The sequence below is a fragment of the Leptidea sinapis genome, chromosome 35 (genome assembly GCF_905404315.1).
Source record: "Leptidea sinapis chromosome 35, ilLepSina1.1, whole genome shotgun sequence".
Lineage (NCBI taxonomy): Eukaryota > Metazoa > Arthropoda > Insecta > Lepidoptera > Pieridae > Leptidea > Leptidea sinapis.
The window spans coordinates 5,326,674-5,353,456 of record NC_066299.1 but is presented as its reverse complement, the minus strand read 5'-3'; the positions used below and the strand labels follow the sequence as shown (position 1 = coordinate 5,353,456).

Genomic DNA, 26,783 nt, shown 5'->3' with positions numbered 1-26,783 from the left:
ATCATTCAGCAGAGTTTCCTAATCACTACGATGCCGTAGTGTCGTCAGAGGTAATAGAACACGTGCTAGATCAGGACCTGTTCGTTAAAAGTTGTGTGGATGCTCTTAAGCCAGGCGGCAGAATAGTCATAACAGCGCCAAGTAAAACATTACTGGCCAAACTTCACCTAATAGTACTTCTTGAAGATATTGTGAAAATAATACCAAAGGGCTTACATGAATACGATAAGTTTATAACTCCAGAAGCATTGACACACATTTTAGAACGCTGTAAGTATTACAACAATAATTAAAAAATTAAAGCGTAGGTATATAGTTTTCAGTAAGTTTATGTTACGCAAAGACCATCTAAAATATAAGTAAGAACTCATTCCACAGTAGGCGTAGATATCAGTGTGATTTAGGCTCTATAAGTAGTTCAACTTAAAAAATCGTTTTGGTTGAAATGTAGAAATATTTTACTAATACAATGTCACTTCACCCAAAACAATTTGGATTTACTTGCATAGGTTAAGAGAACATCCAGGGGTCTGGTAGGAGTCACATTACTCTTACGATGTTATTGTGACTTATCCAAGGCTTCTGATTGTGTCCAGCATCAGACGTAAGTCAGGAAACAACACCGTTATAGAATCTGGAATTTCATTACATCCAACCTTTGTGATAGTAGTCACAGAGTTGATATCAATTGTAAATTATTATCTGGTTCACTTTTAACAATGAATATTCCGCAGTGCTCAATATTAGGGCCATTTCTGTCTCTTACCAATATTAACGGTCTGCCTAAAGATCTACGTAACATTTATTTTGCCGTATGAGGAAGAGAAAAAAACATTTGTAATAATCCAAGATGACCAGAAGTGGCCAGCGATACTGTCTTACCGGATATAACGGATCATAAACTTCAATGAGGAACTCGTATCAGCTAGTTGTAGGACAGATTTGGTTGTGCAGCATTAAGTTGTGAAAAAATTCGTCATCTTAATCAAAGACTTAATATAGATCCTATTGAATAAAGAAATTGTATTTGAATAGTTCGTAAAAATGTAGACATTTTTTGTACTGGACAGTAACAGAATAATAACATTTTAAACATAGAAAGTATTTCCTAAAATTATTGTTATAATACTCACGAACCACATTATGCAAATACTACATGAGTAGTAGAATGAATGAAAGTGAATCAATGTAGAAATTCTAGAGGTGGCTTAGCGCAATTCTGAGACTTGGTCAAGTTTGCAATTTGCGAATAAAATTTTAAATTGAAAATTAAAACTCACACAATAACAGTAATTGAAATTTCCAGAATTTCTCTTTTCGTAAAATAAATTTTGGCATTTTTTTTCATAAATGTATTGAATCAGGAATAGTTACTAAGAAACAAATTTTTTCTTGTACTTTAACGGTATATATGAAGCGTACCACTGTATAACATTATAGCTATCTGTGACGGATTTTTGTACATTTATATTCATTATTGCAGTCTCATGCAAAATAGTTCACGACCTTTTCTCAGAGCTACCAAATAATTCATAAAAATTGGTCAAGAACTAAAATTTCGTGACAAACGCTGTGATACGAAAATTTTATTTTTAAGTTTATTATTATGAAATATGATTTTATTTTATTCGAAATTTTAATTATTCTAAATGTTTTTTTAGATAATTGCAAAGTAGAACGTGTACGAGGAAGAATGTACTACCCTTGGTCAAACAAATGGAAGTGGGTGAACTATTCAACAGCGTATTATGTGTTACAAGCAGTCAAACTTAAATGATTATTATTTTAGAATACAATTATATTTTATCCTGTGAAATGTATATTCATTTAAGACACCCGTAGATTGTAAGCTACAGAAAACACAACTGAATATGATATTTTACTATTTAACAATTATTATTTAACTACGATCCGGCCGGAAGTCACTATTTATTTATTATTATACGGCGCCTATTTCTGCCGTGAAGCAGTAATGTGTAAGCATTACTGTGTTTCGGTATGAAGGGCGCCGTAGCTAGTAAAATTACTGGGGAAATGAGACTTAACATCTTATGTCTCAAGGTGACGAGCGCAGTTGTAGTGCCGCACAGAATTTTTAGGGTTTTACATGAATCCTGAGCGGCACTGCATTGTAATGAGCAGGGCGCATCAATTACCATCAACTGAACGTCCTCCTCTGAAAAATAGTAAAATGTCAACTTTGTTTTGATGTGCCTTCGAATGCAGCATTTCTCGACGATAATTTCTTTTGTAGATCAATGAATCAGTCCTTACAATCATTTTGAATGTTCAACTTAGATTTAATAAGAAACCGCAAGTTTTAAAGGCGTACATTTAAATGCATTTGGCAATCTTGTCCAAAAATTTTAATAAGTGGGGCAAAGCTCTATAGATTTTCTAGCATTGTCCAATTTAAAAAGTTTAGTAGAAAGGACTTTTCTTACATAAGTAGAAAAAAATGGGAAACGAGAAAAAATGAATGAGCCAGTACGTCTTCACGGACGAGCAAAAAAATAAGGACTCCATGTCCCACATAATAGTGAAGCATCAAAACAAGCCAGTTAACGTGTAAATACGTAGCACACTAATATAAGACCATCAGCCTCCATTATGACACCTGCAATCGACTGTGACGGATCAGTTTACGACGCATTAAAATATTTTTTAAATGCTGCCGGCATTGAAAAGGTATTTTAATGTATTGAGAAATTGTGTAAAATCAATGCTAGATACAATAAAAGTGTCAAAAAATTATACCTTTCACAGATAGAATAGTCTTTATCACACAATTTTTTGTTCTTTTCATAATGCAAATTAATTCGATGATTACGACACAAGACCTCCGCTACACGTGATAGTAGCATCTAGTGGGACCAGATAATAAACGGGGACTTTACCCGAAAACTTGGGTAATCCATTTAATGGTGTTCTAAGTATATAAATCATTATCTGTTTCAAGATACAGTGATTTATGATAACAGGTCTGTCTTTACCAACACTTTTTTAATGTAGTGTGGAACACTAATTCAATACGAGTATCGTTCTCATCTTTGATCTGGTGCGTCCCAGTATCAGTTCTAAACATTGAATTGCGTGCAACGCAGAGGTACTCGAATTATGGGAGATCCAGTACTTTGTCAAAATTTTCATCACTTGTATACACAAGTTGTTTGCCACTGACGTGGTATCAAATTAACATTATCAGAGAACAAATAACTATGTATTTTATAGTGATTTTTTGTTCTCTAAAAATGTTAATTTGATGCCACGTCAGTGGCAAACAAACGAATTTCAGGTTAATTTTGTGTAGGTATTCTTAAAAATAAGAAATTTTAGTACGTCATTTTTATGTCAGTTAAAACAAAGATACTGCAAACAAGACATGGGCATAGGAATCAAACCCCCAAACCTTACTTTCAAGGTGTTACTATTTTTTTATGTTAATTATTTATTTACCTACACTATGCCTGCGATATCTATTTTTATTTTAGGAAACAATCTCACTATAAGAAAATAAAAAATATAATAATACTATGACTAATAACGGGACATAATTTGTGTTATCTGGTATCCCCCGTAACTGCACACACACTAGCTTAAGGTGCTTCACTTGTTAATATCACGGCGCGGAGTACTTCTTTTTTTATTCGTCCGTGTACGTCTTAGCATTAAATCTAATGAATTGAAACCAATAATTTTAATGAGCGTTTTTCCTTACGTCAAAATTCATTAGTTTTTATTTCGCTAGATGGCGCTGTCATACTTTAGTAATAACTCTGGTGAGTATTGAGTATACTATTTTATCCTGTGATGTTTATTCTCTGAATTTCTTTTCTTTGAATAGATTGCTGGTCTGATATCATGTTTTTCTTTGGATTTATTTAGCCGCCGTTTTCAATAACCTATCTATCCTTAGTTTAACATACTAGAGGTAGACAAATCTATGCTTTTACGCTTACTTACATTTCAAGATAGGCAAACAAAACAAGAAAGAAGAAAAGCGGAAATCGGTAATGAAACAACAGAGTATGTGACAGTTTAATAATAATAATTCCTTCCCGAATTTTTTTTCATTAAATATGGTACAATTATTGACAAGTATCCCTTTCTCTCCCCCTTGTCAGAATGAGACGGATGAAAGGACACATCCAGCACACAGTATGAAATGAAAACGATAATGAAACGAAATGCCCAGTGAACAATGATTAGCAATTTTGTATTTTGTGTACAGAAAGTTATTGCAGGTACCTAAATGTAAACGGCTTACAAGAATTCGGACAATTACAAACTCGTGCTCACACGGCATCACAGAGGTATCGTAACCTAGTGATAATTGATACTAATTTATACCGCAAATCTGTAAAAGCTAATCTTTCTCAGCTTTTCCGTACACGATATAATGAAAGAGAATTGGCGCCAGTTAGTATCGAAAGATAACAAACCAAATAAGTCGAGTGTCATTTGCTCGAATCATTTCCTTGAGGCTGAATTATATATATAATATAATTAAGCGTTTAAAAATTCATGTTCAAAAATTATGATTAAACTTTTATTATAATATATATTTACTTTATGATTTAACATTAAAAGTATTGAAATCCCTTTTGAAAGTCAATATATTTAGTCAAATTGTCCAATTTAACCATATTTATAATTTGTCCAAAGCTGCCATACAAAGATATGTTGATGTCCGCGTATATTACATATGCCTACCCTGGAAAAGATGTCTAAGTCTAAAAGATAAATTTTAACAAATTAAATGTATTTCAGGGAACTTAACATTTTAATAACCAGTTTACCGAATTATTTAGTGTAGATAAAAATATTATTTAAGATCTTATCTTATCAGATCCAAACCCATTTAGTGAGAGCGTTAAGAAGTAACAAATATAAACACAAACTAATAAATAAACATACAAACTTTCGCCTTTATATTAGTAGTGTGATTTTTGATAAAAAAAAAACTTAAAAACCCCTGAACTGAACAGATTTTGATCAGAAACTAAGGACAGACTGACAAACGTAAAAATATAGCAACCCTCTTTTTCGTCAGTCACTATCCAAATCGGGTTCTAAATTCAAAATACCCAAATTAAACTGAAAAAATATTTACATTGCTGCCTATTGACCAAATAATATTTTACACAACTGGAGTAAACGCAGAAATGTATAGATATGGTAGTAGCTTATTATGGTGTTATTTGTGGAATGTGCCGTGAATTGTCTATAAGTATAAAACGTCATTGAAAATCCCTAACTATCATGGCCAAATAATTTACATAGTAAACTCATATCTGTCGTGTAATTTAAAAATGGAATGATGTTTTACTCTGGGTGGCAACCAAGGATAAGAACTCATCAAAGGTTTTATTTAAATTTCGAACTGGCTTGCAAATAGAAAGCTGTTAATTGAAAATAAACACTTTAACGCGAGAAAAATTATTGATGTTCGTTCTTCGTCATTGATTTTGAAAAGTAATTTTATTTGAGTAATTTTAAAGTATAATATATGCCTTGGCCACAACTAGATTGACCGACTTACGTATATCGGCCGAGGCGAATTCCATCGCACGGTCATAATTTTTTAATGTTGTCAATTAATTTATACCTTAAACAAACCTTGCTAGCTCTGTTAATACATAGACATCTCAGATGACATTATATCACTCCTTATTTTACAATAGTTCCAAAAATAACAATGTACTTATTAAATAGTTAATCGAAAGAAGAATAGGCATAAAAGGCATTTATTTTCTCAAAATTGATTCCATTAGAATTATTTCTGATGTCATTTCTAATACTACTACAACTACCGTTTCGAAAGCAAATAACGCTTTGAGAGAGAAGAAGCGGCGCAATAAACTCTCCCAGTATTATTTTTTTGCACTCTTTATAATAAAATATACAATATTGTACTATCATTGTTATTGCTATAAAATAAACATAATCTAGTCCCAGGCTGTCCTGTCACTTAGTTATTCAGCTGTGGAGTAGTAGGATTTACGATAAAGCCATTATTTAATAAAATATTTAAAATTATTTATAGATAATGCCTGGCCGGGACTTTATTATAAAAGTGTATATTACATTTACCCTTAAAGCTATTATGTATCTTATGAAGCCTACTAGAATTAGTTACAAGCAATCCCTTATTTGTACTGTTTCAATAATGAATTAAGAGCAAAAAGGTGACGATTTTCGTGAACGTATATTAAATTTTCATAAAGGTACTGACAGTTATAATATGCATTTCTTTAAATTTTTGTTTGAGCGATTGTCTATAACCAAGCTGATATATAGCACGAACAGCTAGCTCTTATTGCTTGATGCTTTGAACATAACTGAAGTACACTAATCTAGCGGTAGCAATATTCGTATACTCTCTAATCTCAGAGCTAAGTCTATCTGCTAGTTGGGCAATATGTGGACCCCACTGAAGCTTTTTATCTAACGTGATACCCAAGAAGACCGTAGTGTTCACAAGTTCCAATCTCTAGTCATTTATAAGTACGTTGGTTTGTACCTCCACCGTGTTTGGTGTAATGAACCGTAAACACTTTGTTTACTGTTTAATCTACATCAAAAATAAATAATACATCTCAAACAAACGCACTATCTTTGAGAGTGCACCTCGTTATCAATATCTACACGTCGGTTTAAAAGTAAGTGAAGTATCATGAGCAAACAATACAATCTTATATCTATCATCTACCACAAACGGTAAATCTTTAATATATATAAGAAACAAGAAAGGACAGAGAATAGAACCCTGCGGAACACCTATTCCTACAGGTTTACCCGAGGACCGTTTGCCGTTTACGTCGCGTATACTCTTTCGCTTAAATATGATTTTAACAGATTTAGGGCTCTATTTTTTTAATTTTAGAAGTAAAGCTTCATGGTGGGCGTAGTCAAATGCTTTGGACAAATCACAAAAAATCCCCAATGCGTCCTGTGACCCTTCCCAGGCGTCAAATATGTGTTCAATGAGTCTAATACCCGCAATAATTGTTGATAAGCCCCTAGTTATACAATATTGCTGTTTTGTCATAAATAATGTTTGATAACCTTTTGGTACGGCTGTTATTATAGGACGATAACAAGAACAATGCATCACCGTAGAGAAACGAATAATTATTCCATAAATTATTACATTTATGGTGTACTAGTTGCTGACCGCGACGACGTCCGCGTGGACGCTGTGAAGTAGCAGAAATAATCGGCCTACATCTAGCGTGATAACATGTAGCGCATAATATGTTGTTCTCCTCTTGTTAATATTCATGCAAAGTAAGAATTATGACTATTCAGTAGTCGGTAGGTATTGTTTGTAGAACACAGAGCAAGTATTCTCTAAAAATGTATATATTACATCATAAATTGTAATGTACTATCATTGCTTCGATTTGATTTCAATGTGAACAATATAGAGCTGTAAAACTATTTTCCATTTAATGATAACATTTAGTGCTTTTTGAATAAAAGCCTAAATGATGTACGTGGTACGGGGTACGTGGTACACCTGCTATACGAATGTATAGCAGATGTACCACGAAAATTAATAATTTAAAATTTATATAGAAAAATCAACTGACTTCAATAACACTATTCTAAAACAATAGTTATTATATGCACTAAGAAGTAAAAAATAATTGCATATTTTTATACAATCGAATTAATTAATCTAATTCTAGTTACGTTTATTGTTATTTTTGGAATCGGTGTCGTGTGTGTCTAGACGCCCAAGCCTCTCGTCTCCTCACGTCGCGCGTGCGACTCAAGCACATCTCACCTATAACTATGTATGTAGTTACAAACCTATCTTGGCTGACACCGACTCATACTTTTTAGTGCATCTATTGTTTTAAAGGCGGAATAGTGTTTGCTTGGTAATTTTTTTTTATTTTTTGATTTTCAGTGAATTTGAAGTAACGTACACGTACAACGACGTTACGATACTAAAAAAAAGATTCAGCCGAGTATCATTAATTTGCTCCTATGAATTGTAGAGTTCCGTTACTTTGTCATGGATCCCATCATCAGAACCTAACCAAACTGTCATTAAACTACATTTCAAAGTTCGCGATAAACTGGAAAACTAATAAACTGATTTTAATTTGGTTCTCAAAAGATTGATTCATGGGATTCAAGTTGTATACTCAAACCATATTATATGTTAAAGTTTTATGTATAATGGTTGAAATAAGAAAATTAGTGGTGAAGGAAAAAGCTGTATCTAATCCGTTTGACATATAACAAAACAATATATTATGGTGGTGTTGTTTCCTCTGTGAAGATCCCAATAAAAGGCGGAGTAGGTACATTTTATTTTATAATCTTCGGGTAGCTTACAGCTCGCCTAGCTGACTTGACTAGTAAGCTCTTATGGTTCAAAACGTCCTTTATAACTTACCGCCTTTATATTGTTAGAAATGCATTTGATATGTTGTTATTTTGTGGCTTTATGCGTCATTGTCACTGTCATTTATCTTGTCACATATATCTTATATCTTTAAACGAGCAATTCTTGTATATATATATATATATATATATGTAATCTGAATCTCGGAAACGGCTCCAACGATTTTCATAAAATTAAGTATGCAGGGGATTTCGGGGGTGATAAATCGATCTAGCTAGGTTTCAATTTAAAAAAAAATGGTTTTATCCATGTTTGAATGAGAAACAGCTACAATAACATTAGAATACAAAGGTAAATTTCGCCACTATTTACTTGGGTGATCCGGAAAGCAGAAGACCCCGGTTCGAATCCAGATGTCCTATTAGTTTTTTTTTTGTTCAAGTTTTGTACATTCTTAAAAATCTGAGCAAGGCTCGGTCGTCCGGATATTATATGTTAAAACAATACACCTTTGTAGCATAACAATATCTATATTTATTTGGAAAAACAGAACTTTATTTTATTTTAATTAACCAAGGAAGCCATTATTATCGATAATTATTATTAATAATACGCCGACTACCGTACATTACGTATTACGTATAATATCCGGACGACCGAGCCTTGCTCAGATTTTTAATTGCCTTGTTTCCGAGATTATATATATATATATATATATATATATATACAAGAATTGCTCGTTTAAAGATATAAGATAATGGACTTATTTAATTTGCTAGTTTACAACATAATAATATGATAACGGAAGCACGTCTAGGCATAATAATCGCCATCACCACACAACATTATAAATGTGCACAGTGTACCTGGTACAAATTTTATTAATTGCTGGCAAGCAAGCATGTTCTTTATAAATTGTTTATTTTATTTGTCCAAGATTGTTCATCCGCACATATTGTTCATCCACGAATGCAATAGTTTATAAAGAGACAGTTGTTCTGTAATACAGCTTGTTGTAAAACTATTTTAAAATTATTTTATTTTATTTTTATTCTATTCGGAAAACTTAGCTAGGTTATTAACAAGTAGGTATAATTAAGTACCGAACTTATTAGTTATATAAATAAGATTAAAAAATTAAAACAAAGGAATTAAATTAAAGATGTCAGGAAAGTAACACTTAAAATAAATTGGGTTAATCACACGTATGTTATTAAATAATTGATTATAATGAATGAAAGATATTGCTTCGCTTAGCAAAGCATAGCTGCAAGTGTCGGTTAGCGACAAAGAGTACACGGACCACCGTCTTTAACAAATATAATATACAGGATGTCCCAAATTATGGGACATGAAGGGAAAGTACCTTAAATATCGAAGATAGGCTATTTAACTGAAAGAAGACTTTATGTTGTTTTTAAAAGTTAGTAATTCTGCATTCAAAGATTTTTCTAAGAATTACTTGCCTCGTCTGGGAATCGAACCGACTTAAATGTAAAAAAAAACACCCCTACTCTTATGATGCCAGTTGAAAGAATGGCCAAAAACTAATAACTCTTCTTGAGTAACATAGTATTTTAAAAGAAAGTAGTCAATTAATTGGGTATTTTTTTTGTAAATTAATTAAATGCTCAAAATGTGATCCCTCTTGTCTTACGCAAATCGCCAATCTTTTAATGAGTCCGCTGCCTGTTCATTTTCTTATCATTTTATGGTGAATACTCGATATGATATGGCACAATTCTGTTTGTAACTCGCCCACGTTCTCGTATCGTGTTTTGTATAGCATATCTTTCACGTATCCCCAAAAGAAGAAATCTAATGGTGTAAGGTCCGCGGATCTGGCCGGCTATCTAATCGGTCCATTCGTACCAATCCAAGTAGGAAAACATTCATTTTACGTTGTTCCTTTCTTTTGTTACTTAAGAAGAGTTATTAGTTTTTGGCCATTCCTTCGATTGGCAGTATAAAAGTAGGGGTTTTTTTTACATTTCAGTCGGTTCGATTCCCAGACGAGGCAAGAAATTTTTAGAAAATCTTTGAATGCAGAAGTACTAACTTTTAAAAGTAACATAAAGTCTCCTTTAAGCAAAATAGCCTATCTTCGATATTTAAGGTACTTTCCCTTCATGTCCCATAACTTTGGGACACCTGTATACTTCGTTAAATTGTCCGCCACCGCTACCGCTTGTGATGTGTATGTACACAGTTTAACGAAATCCGCTACAGGGACAATCACTTCACTGTGCAATGTCCTTAATATGAAAATACCCACATTATTATTTTAAATAAAAGATCAACTATTTATTATACGCTTTAAGCAAGCAGTTTACCGCGATGTGTTGTAATTATTACTTGTGAGTTCAGTGGTTGGAAAGTTGTTGATAAAAGTTGGACCTGGAGTTAAACACAAGGTTTGTTTATAGTATAAATTCACTTACTAATAGTCAAAACATTCAATATTACAAGAGTAGTCTGTAGAGGCGAAATTTTGAAAACACTTTTAGATCACTAAGTAAAATACTGCTACTATCCTCACTTTATCTAATTTAATCAATAAGAATAAACTTAAGCAATGTTATATCTGACACTTAACTGACATGTATGTAAGGTAAACCTTTTTTAATTAATATTGTCAATATGAGTAATCTATATTGACCTTAAGAATTATGTTTGATATTATTGTTTATTAACGTTTACTGTAATGCTGTTTATTACCAGTAAATAAATAAATAAAAAAAATAAATAAATAATGTTCTTCAACTAGTTTTTCTGTCAACTACGGCGGCCATTTTGCGAGAATCGGTACATCTGGTTGGTCTCGTATGATATCGGCATCGAGAGTTATTTAATAATTAAATAATATTTCAAAATAAAGAAATAATTAATTGACGCCAATAAATTGCAGGATGAGTTTTTTAACTTCTGGTATGATTATTTATCATTCATGTTCATTTTCCTACACTTTGGTGAAAGTCATCGTTCAGTTTATGGCATCCTACGGTTAAAATAAATAGTCGTTAAGACAATAGAGCCCCAGGAGTAGATAGTGTCGCGTAGCAACGCTTCGACGTATATGACGAGAGTTGTCAAACGTCATATCGTGCAGCAACGTACATCACGAGAGTTGTCAAACTTCTAGACATTGATAATTTCAACAGCTCCGTCAGCAATACTCGTAGTCTTAGCGTAAAAGTGCTTACTTTAGACGCTGTAGACCCGGGTTCGATACACCTACCAGTGTATGGAATTTTTTGGGTTTTGTAAAGTTAAAGAAAATTTCTAGTAAGTTCAGGATCAAATCGAACAGAAAAAAAAGGATGGAATATGTGTAAGCAGGATAAAAATAGTTAAAAGAATTTTCTAGTACAATTTAAATTTAAAGATAGAATGGGAGAATCATATTGAAAATAGAACAGATCCGGGGGTATATAAGCCATACTAAGCGTGGCCTGCGGCAGTTCTAGTTCTGACTCGAAAGTGTAAAGAAGAAGAAGAAGAAAAGAAGAAGTAGTGAAAAGTGGAAGTGTTCCAAGAAGAAGAAGATAGAAGAGACTTAGTGTTCGGTGCGGTGTGACGCGTTGAAGGTACCGCCGGCCGCCCACAAGAGGAACAGCGGCAGACCGGCGAAGTGCAAGTTCAGAAAAAGTGAACGCAAATAAAGACTCGTTCCTATAAGCGGAGTATTATTTGCAATCCCTGACCCACTCTCGTGTCAATAGTAATTAAAAAGAGTAATAACAACTGTATATACGTTGAGAGCGTTATCTGTTCAAGATATATCATATCAAGTCAAGGTCAATATATCTTATATTTAACCGACGAATCACGAATGTTGCCTAGAATCAAATAGATGTGTATCATAAATCATAGTCAAACAGTTGTACAGCAAAATCCGAAGTACGCTTGCTTAAATTACTTACATATTTTATAAAATGCTATCTTTTAGAAAAGTTACTTGTTTGCTGCAAAAAGAATTAGGCCAACTTAGATCAATGGGATGTTCTCCTGCAAGTTCATCTCACAGGTAAGAATTTTATATATTAGTGCCTATAGTATTATAACTAACTTTAACCCATGATTACTTTAACGCGGACCCGCTAAATGCGTAACGCGCTCGGGAACTATAAAAAATATGTCATATTATTTCCTTTTAAAATTCGCCCAGTGAAGCGGATGGGAACGGCTAGTCTATATTATATATATAATGAAATGGTCTTTGTTTGAAGCTCAATCACGCCTAAACAACTGATGAAACTACCACCATTCGATGCGAAATTTATCCAAGGTAGTTTATGGCTACTTATTTTTTAATTCCATCGTTCCTTCATTTATTTATTTCCTTTTAAAATTCGCCCAGGGAAGCCGGCGGGAACGGCTAGTATGGTAACGATATGTTATGAAAAAAAAGAAGTCCGCTAAGTGTCTTGCGCCTCTTCGTCTCAGGTCTACATACCTTTTGGAATGGGTTCTAGATTTTGACTTTGAATATGTGGTTTTATATCCTGTTTCGAATAAAAATATTTTAATTTGAATTTGATAAAACTTTTGAATTAATCATATTCTAAGAACCTACTAGAGTAGTCAGCTCCTCTAAAAGATGTTATAATGATTTAAAACTCCATATAAGAACTCCGTATAAGAAATTCACATGTTTATTTTTAGAGTGCTGATGACATTTTTATCTAAAACAAATTATTCTACATCAAATAATCGGGCGACAGTGGATGACAAAGAGTTAGAGAGATTTAACAAATTAGATTGGTGGAACCCAAACGGCGCCTGTCGAGGATTACATTCTTTTAACGAACTCAGGTATTTTCTTTGTTCAGTTACGTGATGACATATTAATAATTGATATTACGCAGTTGGTATAAAGAATTTATTGAAGTGATTGTCGAACCAAAGCAGCGATCAATAGCACACCAAGTCAAAGTATACGCTCCTGAGATATAATCTCATTGGACATAGTAACTTATGAAAAGAAAGAAGAAATGGCTTTATTAACACGTGTATAGATCTTTTTTATAGATCAGGAGGACAACCGACACCCGTATGGTGATGTAAAGTGATCACCGCCTACCACAATCTCTTACAACACCATGGAATTACGTGTACGCGCATTTTTAACGGTACCCAAGTAGAAGAAGCTAATTCCACAGCTTGGTTATAATTGGGAGAAAGTCCATTGAAAACCGCACTATAGAGGGACGCCTCACGTTCCGATGGTCGGGATGATAACTTAAATTGTGCCTGTCAGGTGAAGGTGGAATTCGGCGGCAGGAATTAAATCAAATATCTCTTCACATCATTCTCAATGATAAATTCGGTAGACGATACACAATGAAGCGACGTCTCTACGCAACGCCAAGTGATCCAGCCGTTCACAGAGCACTGTACATTTACCCGCCATTTCAAACAGATCTGCATTGCACGTGGTCAAATGGTTTTAGCTGATACTGGGGTGCGCTAGACGAGAGATGACAGCAATACTCCATACGAGACCGGGCGTGCGCTTTGTATAGCGCTAGAATGTGGGCCCGCTTGAAGTATTGCCGTGCTCTATTTATGACGCCCAGCTTCTTCTTTTTGGCGTTGTCTTCCAGATAGCCACGGAATTGGCAATCGTTCGAGATTTCGCGACCCCGTAGGTATTTCAATACTAAGCGAGGCATTGTTTGTCGAAGAGCGCTGACACGACAAATGGGGTTTTTTAGTGATAACCGTGTAACTTGAGTCTTCTGGGGGTAAATTGGACAAGGTTAATCGATTTCCCGAGAGATACCTGCATGGTCTGAGTATATGGCTTCACCAGTACTTTTATTAGAGGAGTCCAACATATCATTGATATTCAGAAGAAACAGTGTAGGAGATAGTTCACAACTTTGTGGGTTTGAGCAATAGCCGTCGACTAAGCCTTGCGCCCGGGAAACCCAAATGATGAATGTTTTGAGAAAAGTGCCTTACTGGCGAAAGGCTTAAGCCTGACTTGACTGACTTTCAATGATCAACTGATAACCTTATTATGCTTTTTAGAAAGAGGGTTACGTTCTTTATTAAATCTTTTTGAAAAAATATTATTAGGTATGTATTAAGCGCGAATGAAGACTTTTTACAAACTCTTTGTAATTTATAATAATAAACAATACATAAAAAATGTTATTATATATTATAGTTTTAAATTTAACTGTATCATGGCCAGACCAGCCATTGCCTCGCTCAACCATTTTTAGGGAAGCGAACTACGATATTTAATTGAGCAGGGCGAAGCCTGCCACAAGAAACCTCAACCAACCAAGAAAGTGGAACAAACTGATATTCCAGAAACTCAAGAATACCTTATAAGTGGGGAGACGAAGATAAAATATATACCGACATTAATTAATATTTTGTTATGCTAATGGCTCACTTTTTGTATGTAATATAAATAGTATATACTTTGTCCATATTTTACAAAGATTTTGACAAAATAAAGTTCTTAGAATGGTAACAAGATAGCGGGAGGCCCTGCAGTCTGAGGTCTATTAGCAAATTCGAAAGACGAAGTTTCGATTCGAAAGGAAAGAACGACGAATTTCGAATTAAATCCTATTTCCAAAGTACTTGGGATCCGAATAGTGCGGGCGGATTTCGCTTCGGAACCATACACATAACTATATAAAGAGAAGTAGTAGTTACGATCTTATAAATTAATGTCAAACAATGAAATTGTAAATGTCAAGTGAATTTGGAAATAACGAAAGACAAAATGGCTTATCGCGAACTTCGTATCGACCTTCGGATCCGTACACTTTCGTAATAGGAAAATGTACGATCCGTCAACCGAAACTTCGTATTTCGTTTTTGGTAATAAGGTTCCAGGACTCTTTGTAAGGAATTAGAGGCCTTTGGCATGAAGCACACTAGGTTAAGGTGTTATATAATTGTACTATTAGTTACTTTTTACTAATGACTTGTTGATATTGGACGTAGAAAGATACTTGTTGAAATAACTAACCTTATTTAGAAAAAAAATGTTTATTTTGTGTTTTTTTCAGAGTTCCATTTGTTAGAGATGTGGTTGCAGGTGATTCAATGGATAAACATTCATTAGATGTGTTCACGGATAAAAAAGTGCTTGAAGTTGGTTGTGGAGCTGGAATTTTTGCAGAAGTAGGTAAATACAATTTCCTTAATCGTTCAATTCTTCACAAAGCTAAAATTGAACTAGCAAGTCAGTTGTAACTAGAAGACAGAAAATCAATCTGGTGAGTTAACACAGCTTATATGATTCAACTTCAACTCTTGGCGGGTTAAATTAATCATTACAGCAGCCGTTTGTTTAGAAAACTGGTACAGTTACCAGTGGGAGGCTCCTTTGCACAGTATGTCGGCTTGACTATGGGTACCACAACGGCGACTATTTCTGCCGTGAAGCAGTAATTTGTAAACATTATTGTTTCGGTCTGAAGGGCGGCGTAGCTAGTGAAATTACTGGGCAAATGAGATTCAACATCTTATATCTAAAGGTGATGAGCGCAACTGAAGTGCCACTCAGAAATTTTGAGTTTTTCAAGAGTCCTAAGCGGGACTGCATTGTAATGGGCAGGGCGTATCAATTACCATCAGCTGAACGTCCTGCTCGTCCCATCCCTTATTTTCATAAATACAGGGTGGCGCAATAGAACGTGCATATTGCATCATCTTTTTTCGCGGGGTAGAAAGTGCGCGGGCGGGGGGAGTCTGCATCGTTGGGTAGGCGGGCTCATGGAGTTTTAGTCACTATGAGTCACTTCGACGGGAAGCGTCGCGCATTTTGCGTGCGCACATTTTACGAGAACTCTCGTTCATACATCGTTACTAGGCGTTTATATTGTTCTGAATATGGACTACGGCAAATTAGTGAAGCTCCGAGTGCTAATTTAATTAAAATATGGGTACAGCGTTTTGAAGAGACTGGTTCAACGTTTAAACCACAAGCAAAAGGTCGTCCAAGAACATCTAGGACCGACGACAATATTGAGAGAGTTATGCAGTCTGTACGAGGAGATCCACAAATGTCTACTCGCAAGAGATCGTCTGTCTTACACTTATCGAGTCGAAGTTTGCAACGAATTTTAAACTCGGATCTTAAACTGCATCCTTACAAGCTGCAGTTAACACAAGAATTGAAAGAGTCTGACTTCGGAGCAAGGCTCGCATTTGCTAATGAAATGCTTAATCGATTTTCCAATTTTGACAATATCCTTTTCTCAGATGAGGCCCACTTCCATATCAATGGGTTCGTAAACCGTCAAAATTGTCGTTACTGGAACAGTGAGAATCCCAAACTCAAGCACCAGAAACCACTGCATAGTCCTAAAGTGACAGTATGGGCAGCAATCTCTGGTAGAGGAATAATTGGACCGTTTTTCTTTGTAAATGCGCGGGGGCAAAACGTCTGTTAATACCGAACGCTATGTTGCGATGTTGGAAGGTTTTTTGGCTCCAGAGCTTGAAAATTCAAGAATAGTGAATTCTAGGGCTTGGTTTCAACAAGACGGAGCTACCTGTCACACATCAAATGACTCCATGGCGGTTGTGAAACAGATGTTCCCTGGCAGACTGATTTCGAAAAGACGGCTAGATTCCCATGGCCCCCACGTGACTACAGACGTGACGCCTCCTGAGTTTTTTTTGTGGGGATACCTCAAGAACAAAGTCTACAGCAATAATCCGAAAAACATCGATCAGCTCAAGGAGAATATCCGTGGTGAAATGGCAGCAATTACATCAGCATTACTGAAGAAAGTTTTCAATAACTTCCGTTTGCGATTAGAGGAGTGTCGTCGTAGAGAGGGTCATCATTTGGACGATGTTATTTTTAAAAAATAAACTTCAGTTATTTCTTAATAATACCTCAGTTTTATTTTAACTATACCTTTTGTATTTATTTTTTAATCAATATTTTAAATATACACGTTCTATTGCGCCACCCTGTAGAAAAAAAAGACAGCTTTGGGAATTCTTTGTAATCCAGAGAGCAACTACGGATCGATTATCTGCCGATACAATTTCGTGTGAGACCGATTTTCAATTAATGCAGGATGTTAATTTATATACTTTATTCAAATTAAATTATACAATGTTCGCGGGTGGTAGCTAATATGATAAAATTAAAATAAATAGTAGTTCAAAAAATAAAAACATGCTTTTATTAAAAAAGCGAACTAAAAAGTAGAAAATATTTCCTACTTTTTAGTTTATTTGTAAAAAAGAGCATGTTTTTCAAATAATTGTCGCATTAAAAATTCTCTTTGGTATTCGAAAATTTCCTAATATTAGATAATCAATGTGTGTGACTATGTAATTAAGATCGACCATTTCGATGTATGTTTCCTGTTTAAAATCATAAAAACCCAAATTTTTTTTACCTGTGATTAAATACATTATTGTGTATTCCAGGGATTAGCAAAAGCTGGCGTTAATATAACAGCAATCGATCCAAGCCCGGAATTAATTGATATTGCGCAAAACCACAGCGATTCAAACCCAGATATTGCGAACAACAAACCAATGTATTATTGCACAACTATTGAGGCAAGTGCGATATTTTATATTTCAGAACCTATTTATACTATCGACAGAATTGAATCGTGACATCCCTTGATGTCATTTTCTTACAGTAATAACAAACAAATAGGTCGAAATTCGCTTGAACATACATTTTTAAGTAACTGTTATCTATATCATCGACGACTGTATAGCCGAGTGGTTGGCGATTCTACCTACTAAGCTAGAGGTCCCGGGTTCGAATCCCGGTAGGTGCAAGCATTTATATGATGAATATGGATGTTTGTTTCCGAGTCATGGATGTTTAAAATATATTTATGTATGTTTATATGTATTTATCTATGTTTAAGTAAGTATATTGTATTAAATATATCGTTGTCTTGCAACCCATAACACAGGCTATATATGCCTAATTTGGGGCAAGATAATTTGTGTAAAAAGTGTGTCAATATTAAAAAAAATATATAAGAAATATTAAATATATTAGAAATTGACGATCCACCAATTTTCATACAATCTTTTTCGTGTAAATATAAACCTTGCTGTTTTTATGATTTTAAAACAATTATCCGCAAGTGGGTCATGAGTAAATTTTGTCGACGGTACATGGGATTTTCCAATTTCAGGATGATGTATGTATCGCGGTATGATACACCTATATGGCAAAACACGCAGCACGTTGCTTGTGTATTCACATATAACGCGGGCGCGGCTCGTACCTTTACTTTGTATGAACTACACTACTAGTTGCACCAGTGGGAGGCTCCTGCACACACTTGCACTGGATGTCGGCTAGATTATGGTTACAACGGCGCCTATTTCTGCCGTGAAGCAGTAATGTATTAACATTACTGTTTTTCGGTCTGAAGGGTGCCGTAGCTAGTGAAATTACTGGGCAAATGAGAATTAACATATGTCTGTCTCAAGGTGACGCGCAATTGCAGTGCCACCCAGAATTTTTGAGTTTTTCAAGAATCCTGAGCGGCACTGCATTTTAATGGGCAGGGCGTATCAATTACCATCAGTTGAACGTCCTGTTCATCTCGTCCCTTATTTCCATAAAAAATCTACTGCATGGTACATACAAAGTAATACTTATATATCAAATATTATTAATGTGAAAATTTGATGTTTGTGACACAATCACGTCAAATCGGCTAAATGGATCTTAATGAAAATTTGCCCCACACATAGATTATTAGGCTAGATTAACACACCGCATGGCGGCGTCGTTTCTTTCCCTCAATTGGACGTGGTTCCTGAAAAACTATCCAAGCCACAAACATCACATTAATTTAAGGAAATCGTGGTTAAAGTTCAATAAATGTTAGTGCAATCCATACAATGTGGGTTGGGCTACTAAGTCATGATTTCATTTAAAGAGTGACAGTAGAGCTGCCACTTTTTGTCAGTCCGTTAATATGAATCACGTGACCAGTTTTGTGTTCTTAACTCAATTTCGACATGATTGTGGTTTGGAACGTTTTTCTGGAATTACGTCCAATTATGGTCGAAGGAGGTGCTGTTTTATGCGTGATGTTTGAAAATAAGCGGTGCTTATAGTAGCTGAATGATCCTGCCATCGAGAATGTCTCTGTTGCGTGTCGTTAATTTTGATTGTAACTTGTTTTATAGTTGCTTAGGCAAGGGCCTACCCGAACTGCTTGCTGAGTGTTTTGTGCTTTCTATCTTTTGGTGTTGTACAAGTCATACGTCCCCCGCAATGGTCAACTACCCCATAGCATCAGGAGGCATATTTGCTCTTTACATCACAAATTTCCATAAAAACAATTATCTTCCACCGCTCAAGATCTTGTTACCTTTTCAGGATCATTCATTGCAACATCCTAATCATTACGATGTCGTGGTTTCATCAGAGGTCATAGAACACGTGCTAGATCAGGAATTGTTTGTTAAAAGTTGTGTGAACGCTCTTAAACCAGGAGGCAGAATAGTCAAAATGGCACCAAGTAAAACTTTACTTGCAAAACTTCACCTAATAATACTTCTGGAAGATATTTTGAAAATACTACCAAAGGGCTTACATGAATACGATAAGTTTATAACACCAGAAGAATTGACGGCAATTTTGGAACGCTGTGAGTACTAGTTGATATGCGGTATACCTGATACTCTTTACTTTGATGATTTCATGCATCCGAAAGTCAAAAAATAGCTGATCTGTTTAAGGCGACACTAAATGCCAGCGACCTCCATATGAGTTCACGGCTGCCGGCCCGCCTATCTATATAACAAAGCCAATATTTTCAAAATTCTTGCGTGGCAAACAGTTTATATGCTTACAATCCTCCTTATTCACTTCTAATCTGAATAAATGAACCTACACAAAAAAGTACAAGGTATAAGAATAACTTTTCTGAGAGAAGTACCAAAAAAATGCGTCACACCATGCCAAAAAACTGGTTTAACTTTAAAGAAATGTAGTAGTTCAAAAAGACTCGGCAGTGTTAACAATAACCAACAGCAAGCATTAGCAACCTACAAATAAGACTTAAGGATATGTTTAACAGGATTAAGTAGTTTGTCAAAACTTGTCAAAAATCACCACATTTGCGTGTTTTCTGCTGACTCTTCACCTTAACACATTTTTACAGTCTGTTTTTGACAAGCCTTGTTTTTCTTCCCTCAAATGGCGACGCGTAAATACGAGATGCAATGATTGTGTTATAAATTCTAATTATATTAATAACTCCGTTGTTGAAAAATGTCTAAAGAATCTTGTCGTTAACAAGGGAAAAGTGATCCTGATGGTATCCATCCAATTTTTCTTATATGTTGCCCTAAAACAACTAGCAACTCCTGTCGCTTTTATTTTTAACTTTTCATTAAGAATACGTGTTATGCCCAAAATATGGAAAAAAATCTTGTCCCCATTCTTAAACAAGGGAATAAGCATAACATTGCCAATTACTGCGGCTTCTCTAAATTGTCTGTAGTGCTTAAGCTGTTTGAACAAATAGTTACCAGAAATTAGACTGTTCATAAAATCTAATCAGCACGGATTGGATCGGATCAGATGTATTGATAATATATTTAACAATTATAAACCCATTTCTCAGTCAATAATAACCAAGCTGATATCAGACCACTTTAGCCTCTTTTAATATTGAGTAAAAAAATGTACTATAATTAAAAAGTTTACGTTTGTTGTATAGCGGTAATGTGAAACACTCAAATTTGAATTGATATAAATATAATTGTATTCCCAACGAGATGTATATTTTATTTATTATAGTCAACTCAGGTGGTCTCTTGTCATTTAATGACTGGGCAAAAGCTGGCATTCATAAGAGCAGTAAACAGCTATATGAACTATATAGTGAGAGATCATTATATAATCAAAATAAAAATACTCTAAATTATTTTCAAAATATTTGCTCTATTGCAAAGTCTATGCATATCAGACAAATAATTAAAAATGCACCAAATAAAATAAAGATGACTTGGAATGTTATTAACTGGAAATCTGGAAGAGTGAAAGAGCGCAAGATTGAATACAATCTATCAATAAACAATACATCAATTCAATCGGAGCAGGAAGTTGCGTCTGCTTTTGAGAAAATATTTTCTGATATTAAAGTTTCTTACCACACACACTCTTGTCTCCACCAGCGTCGCTGAGTCACTTCTTCTTAAAAATATTTGAGAGTGAAACAAATCTTCAATTTCAGATTTGTGAGCCCTGAAGAAATAATAAAAACCTTTGAACCTCTTAACATGAAAGAAAGTGCGGTCCGAGTTGATACTGATATATAGGATATACATACCTGTTGAAATAAAATTATAAGTTGAATAACTGATGTCATAGCACCATATCTTGCAATAATTTTTGAAACAATTTGGCTTTACTAGGGACGTTCGACTAACAACGAATGTAGGTGTTGAGCTAATTAATAATATTTTTGATGCCTGGGAGGAATCACAGAATGCACTTGGCATCTTCTGTAATTTATCTAAGGCCTTTGATTGTGATCAACATTCAACGCTGGTCAGGAAGCTAAGTCAATATGGCATAAAAGGAACTACGCTTGATCTTCTGATTTCATAATTTTAAACAATAGAATTCCGAAGGTCAACGTGAATGGCAGGAGATCTCCTGGGACTCCTCTTAGTATAGGGGTACCACAAGGATCTATTCTTAGACCGTTCTTCGATCTCTTCCTTATTTATATAAATAATCTTCCTAACCTTATAAGAAAAAACATAAGGTTGTAAATGGTATTCTATCTGGTATCATGTAGTGGTTTAGCGCTAATAAGTTAATGTTAAATAACAAGAAAGCAAAATATATATCATTTACCATACAAAATGTCAAATGGAATGGGTGCGCGATAGGTCGCAAGCCGTTAAGTTAAGGTTATATATCCGTCTAGCTTTATACCAGTTACATCTGGTGTGCCTTAGGGCTCTCATCGGGATCCATTTCTTTTCAACCTTTTTATATATGATTTGACGCATTGTATTCATCATTCCAAAATTTTATTGTATGATGACACAAAAATATTTTCTTTTGTTAATTCTGTTGAAGATTGTCGGCAGTTTCAAGAGGAGTTAAATATTAAGAATATTGCTCTGGAAACAATATATAGGTAAATGTCACGCCGTAACTTATTCTTGAAAGAAAATACCGATCCATTATTAGTAAAGGTTTTATAAATATTATGAATACAAATGAGAGAGTGACCAAGATACTTAGGAGTACAAGTTGAGAACGTAGCTTAGCCTCTCATGTTGAAAATATTACAGCTATGCTTTACAAAATGCTGGGTTTTATTTTCCAACAATCTAGAGACGTTAATCAAATATGTAAATAATGTTATATAACTCCCAAGTTAGAACCCATCTGAAATATGCTTCTTCGGCATGGAACCCCTTATATTGTACCTATACTATTTAGATTGAAAAAAGGTTACATATTTGGGGAGTCCGTGCCTCGGTTACATACTCGTTAATTAAGGCGTGAACACATAGATCAGATCAGAAAGTTAAGCAAATGCTATTGAGCCAATACTTTTTTAATGAAAAAATAGGATTGCAAAAGATAGAACATCCTATACAAACAAGAGCCATAACTCAGAACCGGTTGTCGATTCTCCGGGCCTGCAACGTGTACGGCGAACGAACTGCCGATTACCTAATACCTCGCTTGCTAAATGACCTGCCCTTCAGTGAGCGGCAAAATTTAAATACTAAAAACATTAATTATAGAATAAAGGATTACCTATTACATAAATTATAGCAGCTAAGAAAATTTGAACCTGCTAAGTCATATTTATAAGTTATATTTATTCGTTTTTAAGTCTTTTAAAATATTTTCACTGTGTTCATTTAATTTATAGCATAAGTTGTTGTTGAGTTGTGACGTATTATTAAGTGTTATTAGCATTAGTTGTTAACCTTTGTGGTTTTTTTTAGATGCTAATTTGACCTAGTTTTATATCGGTATATGTAATATGATAACTAAATTAAAAAAAAAAAAAGATGTTCTTGTAGAAAATAATTAACAATTTTGTTGACCTGCACTCCTACTTAGTCGTATTTGCTTCAAATGTCCAAACATAGGTAATCGCTCCACCAACCAAATATTTTCATTCTTAGTATAGATTTATAATCAGGAGCTTGCAGAACACATATTGACTGTTATAATTTGACAACATTGACATTTTTCGATTGTATGATATACCTACTGTACAATTTTGTATCTTTTGTTAAATAAATTAATGCTACGTAAAGGTAATTTATCTATTGGTAACTTAAGCCATGGCTCTTTAAACTTTTGTAATTTCTTAATTTGTAATTATTATTTCTTAACTCCTAATAATCTTGTCTTAAGGCTTCACTTTGTAGAGCGTCGTTAGGAACTATTTTGGCTAGTGTAATATTATGGTTTATCATACCTTTAAGTAATTTAAATAGCAGTAGGTTTCTTAATATCAATGAAAAAATATTATAATATGTATTTCAGAGGACGGAATTTCAGGCAAGCCCGAAAAAAATCAGTCATGCAAGTAAATAGGCTACGAATCATAATATACTTCACAGGAAAATGCAACGCGTCTCAAACACATCCAAGGAGACTGATTATTTAGTTTCTAGCATTTATTTATTGAAATCGAACCCATTCCAAATTTATCCCAGAAAACATCTGATTATGGCTATATATAATGTAGGTAAATAGATAATGACAAAGTTTTGGTTGTGATAAAAGTCAGACACACATATTCGTTCCATGAACTACTCTACTTTGATTTTACAGTAGTCGTGGTATTCCACACCTACTTTCATTCTAAGCCCGACATTTCTAGATGCATGATTTAATTATATTTAACAAAATTAAAAAATTAAGCCCCAAAAAGATAAAATATGTAGTTCTCCACTCAAAATGCGTGCAAATTATTTTAAAGTAGGTTAACAATTTTAAAATGATTTCTTTTTTAGATAATTGCAAAGTAGAACAAGTACGCGGAAGGATGTATAACCCTTGGTCAAACAAATGGAAATGGATCAACTATAGTATGGCATATTATGTGCTTCAAGCAGTCAAATTGAATAAATAATTTATGGTTATGTCAAATATTTTCAATCAATGAACCCTTCTCTTAATATTTAGTTTTTCTTTGAGAGAAATGTATTGAATTCCCTTTTCTCTAAGGTATTCCTTAGGAGGAGGACAAAAGAGCAGACGAGTCACCTGCGAGCAATCGTAAGTTTTTTTCTAGTGGGGATTTTATGGTCAGGGATGACTAGAAGAATCAAGGAATGAGAGAATTTTAGCATTTACCCATGGAAATTAATTCTGTACATTGATTGTACATGGAAGAAATTTTCTTGAAGACTGCAGCAATGCCACATAGTGGCAGTCGGCAGCGAAGGTCAGTTTCACTCATCAGAAAACAGCCCGTGATAACTGCGGGTAGAGGCCATACAAAGAAGCACGTCTCTACGCAACGTCTCTGCCGTACGCAGAGTACTTGCAGTATCCCCGATATAGCAGCTTTGCATTGCACGCGGTCACGCGGTGCGAGTTGATACTGGGGTTCATCAGACGAATGACGAGAGCAATACTCCATATCTGTGTAGAAGGATTTACGCAAGAATGTGGCCTGTTTAAAGTATTATGTCGATCTATGGCTCGAGGTTTCACCCATTTCGATACTAAGCCAGGCATTAAGGGAATCTGTCCTAAACAGGATCACCGTTTCATATCAACGTCAATAGGAGATTTTTGTAGTTAATGGGCAAACTTGAGTATTAAGTGTGTTTTATCATGTGTTTCTATTTGGCGACCTGCGTGAGACTGAATAAAAGATACAAGTTAATTACTGCACTACTCACCGGTTTCTAGATACTTCCGTTGGACGCCCGACAGAGGTGATAACCTATATTAATCTAGGTTGTACTATTAATATTGAAATTGTTTAATTTGTAAAAAGCTTACTTTGTTACTTAAATTTTATATATATATATATATCAATATAACAATGTAAGGAAAGGTTATTTATGTATAAAATGTTTTATTGATTATAAAATATATTTTATTCTGTTATAATTATTGAATATGTACGTACCTACATTAGAATTTTGTGTATACCGTACATTATGAGCATAATTATTTATTCCTATAAAAGTTATTGGCTTATGGTAGCTATAATAAGAAACAAAATTTTTATATTGTATCTCATCTTAAAATTTTGCAAAGACGGCTTTGAAAATTAAATATTAACGATCAGACTGTATGGACTTGAACCCTTTACCTGTCCTAATGAATAGACGAGGAAACCAAAATGAAATTAACGAATGTCGCAAACGTCAGAAAATTTCTGAAAACTTTTATTAATTATATAATACAAAGAAGTAATAAATATACATTTGGAGATTTTCAAAAAATATTACTGAGCTATTTAAAACCATTTATTAGCCATTACATTTTAACGGTTACGAATTGTTTCAGTTGATTTTTTTCGGAGGGAAGAATCGCGTTATGTACGAAGGTATTACCTATATTTATTATGTATGTATTATTATTATGTATGGTTTATTACCCTTCCTTTTGAAGTTACCAGTTTAATAAAAATATCTATTGACAAATTACAAAGAAACATACAAACATAGCTGTGAAGATACACGAATGTTTGACACGAATAATTAGCATAGTAAAAAAACGAATATTATATTACGTGTGCAACACTGAAAATGTTTAGAACTGGCCAGTTAGAAACATTGCCAATGAAAACTTTTTTTGAATTTCAATTTTAGAACGCTTTGGTAACCTAATGTAGTATATTGCATTCATTTGTCATTTGTTTTTGTGAATTGGTGGCAAATGTAAAACTCTTGTTACACGTGAAAATGAACCTAACGCGAAAAAATTTTCGGTCAATGATTTATTATGCCTTTCGTTGTGGACTTACTCAACAATAAAACTTTGATAGGCTGCAATTAGCATTTCTTAATGAAGCCCCATCTCGTGCTACTATTTACAATTGGTTTAACGAGTTTAATCGTGGACGTAGCAATCTCAATGGTGATCCGCGTGACGGACGTCCTATAACAGCGACTACTGAAGATTACATAAGTGCTGTGCGACGCATAATAGAGGAAGATAAGAGAGTGACCTATGAGCTGATACGGGCAAGGCTAGGCATTGGTATGAGTCTAGTTCAAAAAATATCACACAAACATTTAGGCATCAGGAAGATTCGTTCCAGTTGGATTCCCCATACTTTAACCGACGACCAGAAACACCTTCGCATAGACTGGTGTCGCCAAATGTTAGATAAGTTCAACGGCGGTGACTCAAATGCTGTTTTGACGACGTCACAAGTGATGAAAGCTGAATATATTGCTACAAACCCGAAACCAAAAGACA

The 26,783-nt window shown here is 34.3% G+C and overlaps 4 long non-coding RNA genes across 6 annotated transcripts; 3 read left to right on the top strand and 1 right to left on the bottom strand.

Moving 5' to 3' along the window:
* LOC126975364 (uncharacterized) lies at positions 1-1,816 on the top strand. Its single transcript, XR_007731700.1, has 2 exons — positions 1-270; positions 1,662-1,816. It is a non-coding gene; the product is annotated as an uncharacterized LOC126975364 (long non-coding RNA).
* Positions 1,817-3,638: 1,822 nt separating this feature from the next.
* LOC126975366 (uncharacterized) lies at positions 3,639-17,920 on the top strand. 3 transcript variants are annotated; one of them, XR_007731704.1, is made up of 5 exons: positions 3,639-3,779; positions 12,312-12,389; positions 13,028-13,177; positions 15,400-15,514; positions 17,786-17,920. It is a non-coding gene; the product is annotated as an uncharacterized LOC126975366 (long non-coding RNA). The 3 variants fall into 3 exon arrangements; XR_007731703.1 differs by lacking the exon at positions 3,639-3,779 and having other exon boundaries at positions 11,309-12,389; positions 15,400-15,518; positions 17,786-17,918; XR_007731702.1 differs by lacking the exon at positions 3,639-3,779 and having other exon boundaries at positions 11,322-12,389.
* Positions 17,786-19,984, bottom strand: LOC126975371 (uncharacterized). The gene is made up of 2 exons (XR_007731709.1): positions 19,714-19,984; positions 17,786-17,912 (listed from the first exon to the last, which is right to left on the bottom strand). It is a non-coding gene; the product is annotated as an uncharacterized LOC126975371 (long non-coding RNA).
* LOC126975365 (uncharacterized) lies at positions 19,720-24,481 on the top strand. Its single transcript, XR_007731701.1, has 2 exons — positions 19,720-19,992; positions 24,353-24,481. It is a non-coding gene; the product is annotated as an uncharacterized LOC126975365 (long non-coding RNA).
* The last annotated feature ends 2,302 nt before the right edge of the window (positions 24,482-26,783 follow it).